This window comes from Symphalangus syndactylus, chromosome 14, assembly GCF_028878055.3.
Source record: "Symphalangus syndactylus isolate Jambi chromosome 14, NHGRI_mSymSyn1-v2.1_pri, whole genome shotgun sequence".
Taxonomy (NCBI): Eukaryota; Metazoa; Chordata; class Mammalia; order Primates; family Hylobatidae; genus Symphalangus; species Symphalangus syndactylus.
Genome location: NC_072436.2, coordinates 11,008,864 through 11,014,888, shown reverse-complemented (window position 1 = coordinate 11,014,888; position 6,025 = coordinate 11,008,864).

Below are 6,025 nucleotides of genomic sequence, written 5' to 3'. Positions count from 1 at the left end.
CTCAGCCTCCCGAGTAGCTGGGACTACAGGCGCCCGCCACCACGTCCGGCTAATTTTTTTTTGTATTTTTAGTAGAGATGGGGTTTCACCGTGTTCTCCAGGATGGTCTCGATCTCCTGACCGCATGATCCGCCCGCCTCGGCCTCCCACAGTGCTAGGATTACAGGTGTGAGCCACCGCGCCCGGCCTTGAAATTTGTTTTCTTTCATTTCCTTTCATTTTCCTTTCTTTCTGTGTTTTATTTTATTATATTTGTTTTTTTTAAGAAACTAGATAGAGCCAGGGTGGGGGTGCACATCTGTATTCCCACTATTAGGGAGACTGAGGCAGGAGGATCCCTTGGGCCCAGAAGTTCAAAGCTGTAGTGCGCAATAGTAGTGCCTGTGAATAGCCACTGTGCTCCAGCCTGGGAAACGTAGCGAGACTCCATCTCTACAAAAACTAAATAATACATTTTTAAAAAGAAAGAAATTAAGCGGTTTATGCTGTGGCATTTTCCCTAGTCTGGATTTTGCTGACAGCACCCCCATGGAGTTGTTTCCACATCTTCCTGTGTCCCTTGTGTTTTTTGTTTGTTTGTTTGTTGTTGTTGTTGTTGTTTTTGAGACAAAGTCTCACTCAGTTGTCCAGGCTGGAGTGCAATGGTGCAATCTCAGCTCACTGCAACCTGTGCCTCCTGGGTTCAAGGGATTCTCCAGCCTCAGCCTCCCAAGTAGCTGGGATTACAGGCACCCACCATCATGTCCGGCTAATTTTCGTATTTTTAGTAGAGACAAGGTTTCACCATGTTGGCTAGGCTGGTCTCAAACTCCTCACCTCAGCTGATCTGCCTGCTTTGGCCTCCCGAAGTGCTGGGATTACAGGCGTGAGCCACCACACCTGGCCCCTGTGCCCCTTGTGTTCTCTGCTAATTGGTAGTTATATCTAAAAGGTTTGATCAGACTGGGTTTGACTTTTTTTTTTTTTAGATAAGGTCTCACTTTGTCTCCCAGGCTAGAGTGCAGTGTCACGATCTCAGCTCACTGCAGCCTCTACCTCTTGGGTTCAAGCTCTCCTTCTGCCTCAGCCCCTAGTAGCTGGGACTACAGGCACACGCCACCATATCCAGCTAATTTTTTGTATTTTTTGTAGAGACAGGGTTTTGCCATGTTGCCCATGGTGGTCTTGAACTCCCGAGCTCAGGCAATCTGCCTGCCTCAGCCTCCCAAAGTGCTAGGATTACAGGTGTCAGCCACTGCACCTGGCCTGATTTTTTAAATTTATTTCTTTATTTTTTGAGATGGAGTCTCACTCTGTCCTCCAGGCTGGAGTGCAGTGGCACAATCGCAGCTCACTGCAACCTCCACTTCCTGAGTTCAGGCGATTCTCCTGCTTCAGCCTCCTGAGTAGCCGGGATTACAGGCATGTGCCACCTCGCCCAGCTAATTTTTGTATTTCTAGTAGAGACGGGGTTTCACCATGTTGGTTGGGCTGGTCTCGAACTCCTGACCTCATGATCTGCCCACCTTGGCCTCCCGAAGTGCTGGGATTACAGACGTGAGCCACTGCACCCAGCCTTTTTTTTTTTTTTTTTTGGACAGAATCTTGCTGTGTTGTCCAGGCTGGAGTACAGTAGTACAGTAGTGTGATCTCGGCTCACTGCAACCTCTGCCTCCAGGGTTCAGGCGACTCTCCTGCCTCAGCCTCCTGAGTAGCTGGTACTACAGGCACGTGCCACCAAGTCTGGCTAATTTTTGTACTTTTAGTGGAGATGGGGGTTTCACCATGTTGGCCAGGCTGGTCTCAAACTCCTGACCTCAAGTGATCTGCCCACTTTGCTCTTCCAAAGTGCTGGGATTACAGGTGTGAGCTACTGTGCCTGGCCTGATTTTTGTTTGTTTGTTTGTTTGTAGAGACAGAGTCTCGCTCTGTTGCCCAGGCTGGAGTGCAGTGGCACAATCTTGGCTCACTGCAACCTCTGCCTCCCGGGTTCAAGCAGTTTATCCTGCCTCAGCCTCCTGAGTAGCTGGGATTACAGACACCCTCTACCATGCCCAGCTAATTTTTGTATTTTTAGTAGAGATGGGATTTCACCATGTTGGTCAGGCTGGTCTCGAACTCCTGACCTCAGGTGATCCACCTGCCTCAGCCTCCCAAAGTGCTGGGATTACAGGCATGAGCCACGGGGCCCAGCCAATTTTTTTTTTTTTCATGAGACTACTTACATGGTGTTGTGTTTCCATGAGGAACATCATCATGCCTGCTTGTCTCTTATTTTGTAATGTTTACAGCCATTGTGTCTCCAAAAAGAATTGATTCCTGGCCAGATGCGGTGGCCCACACCTGTAATCCCAGCACTTAGGGAGGCCAAGGTGGGTTGGTCACCTGAGGTCAGGAGTTCGAGACCAGCCTGGCCAACATTGTGAAACGCCATCTCTACTAAAAACACACACACACACACACACACACACACACACACGCAAAAAAAAATCCAGAATTAGCGGGGCATGGTGGCACACGCCTGTAGCCCCAGTTATTCGGGAAGCTGAGGCAAGAGAATGGCTTGACCGGGGAGGTGAAGGTTCCAGTGAGCCAAGGTGACTCCACTGCACACTCCAGCCTGGGAGATAGAGCAAGACTCCATCTCGAAAAAAAAAAAAAGAAAAAAAAAGGTTGCCCCATTTTATTTTCTCACCAGCTGTATGTATGACGTTCTAGTTCCTCCACATTTCTACCAGTACTTGGTAAGGTTAGTCTTTATCATTTTACCTGTTTTTTTAGGTACACAGTGGTATCACATTATGTGATAGGGAAATTAATTTGCATTTCCACAATGACTAATGTTGAGTATCTTTTCAGGCCTCTTTCTTCCTTCCTCTGCCTCTCTCTTTCTCTTTCTTTCCATAGGGTCTCACTATGTTGCCCAGGCTGACCACAAATCTTTTCATATCTTCTTGTGAAGTATCTATTCAAATCTTTTTGTTTGTTTTGTTTTGAGACAGTGTCTCCCTCCATCACTCAGGTTGGAGCCACACCGCTGATCTCCTGGGATCAAGATATCCTTCTGACCCGGCACAGTGGCTCGGGCCTGTAATCCCAGCACTTTGGGAGGCCAAGGTGGGTGGATCATCTGAGGTCAGGAGTTCGAGACCAGCCTGACCAATATGGTGAAACCCCATCTCTACTAAAAATACAAAAATTAGCCAGGCGTGGTGGCAGGCTGAGACCTGGGACCACAGGTGCACACCACCATGCCTGGTTACGTTTAAAAATTATTATTTTTTTTGAGATGGAGTCTCACCCTGTTGCCCAGGATAGAGTGCAGTGGTGTGATCCCAGCTCACTGCAACCTCTGCCTCCCAGGTTCAAGTGATTCTCCTGCCTTAGCCTCCTGAGTAGCTGGGATTACAAGCGTGAGCCACCATACTTGGCTAATTTTTTTTTTTTTTTTGAGACAGTCTCACTCTGTCACCCAAGCTGGAGTGCAGTGGCACAGTCTTGGTTCACTGCAACCTCCTCTTCCCAGGTTCAAGCAATTCTCTTGTCTCAGCCTCCCAAATAGCTGGGACTAAAGGCACACGCCACCATGCCCGGCTAATTTTTGTATTTTTAGTGGAGACAGAGTTTCATCGTACTGGTCAGGCTGGTCTCAAACTCCTGACCTCAGGTGATCTGCCTGCCTTGGCCTCCCAAAGTTTTGGGATTACAGGTGTGAGCTGGTGTGCCCAGCCTAATTTTTGTATTTTTACTAGAGATGGGGTTTCACCATGTTGGCCAGGCTGGTCTCAAACCCCTGACCTCAAGTAATCTGCCTGCTTCAGCATCCCAAAGTGCTAGGATTACAGGCATGAGCCACTGTGCCTGGCCTTAATTTTTGGTAGAGACAGGATCTCCCTATGTTGCTCAGGCTGGTCTTAAACTCCTGGGCTCAGGTGATCCACCCACCTCAGCCTCCCAAAGTCCTGGGATTACAGGTGTAAGCCACCATGCCTGGCCTGTACCAAAGAAATCTTTGCCGAGTCAAAGGTCATAAAGATTTTCTCCTATGTTTTCTTTTTTTGTTTTTGTTTTTTTTTTGAGACGGAGTCTCGCTCTGTCGCCCAGGCTGGAGTGCAGTGGCGCGATCTCGGCTCACTGCAAGCTCCACCTCCCGGGTTCACGCCATTCTCCTGCCTCAGCCTCTCCAAGTAGCTGGGACTACAGGCGCCCGCCACCACGCCCGGCTCATTTTTTGTATTTTTTTTTTAGTAGAGAGGGGGTTTCACCGTGGTCTCGATCTCCTGACCTCGTGATCCGCCCGCCTCGGCCTCCCAAAGTGCTGGGATTACAAGCGTGAGCCACCGCGCCCGGCCTTCTCCTATGTTTTCTAATAGAAATTTTATAGTTTTAGGTTTTACATTTAGGTCTCTGATCCGTTTTTAGTTATTTTTTGTTTGGTATGAGATATTGAAGGCTTTTTTTTCTTGTATTTGGATATTTAATTGTTCTAGTACATGGAACTCTGTTTTTGTTGAAAAGTCTATTCTTTCTCCACTAAATTGCTTTGTTCATGTTTGTTGAAAATCAGTTCATATGTACACAAAATGATGACCTTTTTTCTTTTTTCACTCAATGCAAGTAATGATAAGCATTGTCCACACAGGAAAAATATATTTAAAGATGTTGCCGGGCATGGTGGCTCACGCCTATAATACCAGCACTTTGGGAGGCCGAAGTGAGTGGGTCACCTGAGGTCAGAAGTTCAAGAGCAACCTGGCCAACATGGCGAAACCCCATCTCTACTAAAAGTACAAAAATTAGCTGGGCGTGGTGGCAGGTGTCTGTAATCCCAGCTACTCAGGAGGCTGAAGCAGGAGAATCACTTGAACCCAGGAGGCGGAGGTTGCAGTGAGCTGAGATCGCGCCACTGCACTCCAGCCTGGGTGACAAGAGTGAGACTCCATCTCAAAAAAAAAAAAAAAAAAAGATGTTAAGGTGGGCTTGGTGCAGTGACTCATGCCTGTAATCCCAGCACTTTGGGAGGCCGAGGTGGGTGGATCACTTGAAGTCAGGAGTTCGAGACGAGCCTGGCCAACATGGTGAAACCCCCGTCTCTACTAAAAATACAAAAATTATCTGGGCGTGGTGGTGGACACCTGTAATCCCAGCTACTCAGGAGGCTGAGGCAGGAGAATCACTTGAACCTGGGAGAAGGAGGTTGCAGTGAGCTAAGATCACTCCACTCCAGCCTGGACAACAGAGCAAGACCCCATCTCAAAAATAAACAAAAATAAATAAATAAATAAAAATAAAGATGTTAAGTTGGCCCATAATGGTCAGAACCTAAAAAAGAAATTTGACTTCCTGTTCTAGTCAAAGGCGTCCCTCACTGTGGCCTTCCAGGCTGCACTGTCCTCCCTCACTCCCTCTGTCTCCTTGCTTAGGGATTGCCTTACTGCCCCATGCAAGTGCAGCCTTCGTGTTTTATCTCTGTTGTCCAGGTCAGTTTGTGAACTGATTGCTAACCTCCTTCCAGATCATCTCTTTGGCCAAGGAGATCTTTAGCCCTACTTTGTTTTCCTCAACTAGAGCAAACCTACGTTTTAGAATGGGCCTCTTCAAAGGCCAATCAGCAGATAAGCCAGGAAGGACCTTTGACTACAGGCTAACTGTAGGGTGACTTAGACCCAGGGCACCACAGATGGTCAGAACTGGAAAGATTCATGGAGGTCATTTCATCTGGCCGGGGCCCAGGAGGACTAGGAGATGTGCCTGCAGTCCCTCAAGGTCAGGTGGCAAATTGGTGGGTGGGATGAGATGAGACTGGAGGTAGATGCTAGTTTTCCTGGGCTGACCTGGATTGTAGTTTTTATATATTTGAAATCTGGCCATTTCATTTTAAGTTAAATACGTTTAGTAAATATGAAAAGAGAAACCAGAAAGTAACGGTTCCCGTCAGCTTGGGGAAGTGAATCCTTCTGTGACCTCACCAACACTTACCCTAAAGAGGCCTATAAAAAGCTCCTTTGGACTTCCCCCGCCTCCTCAGAAGGAGTAAATATCTCCT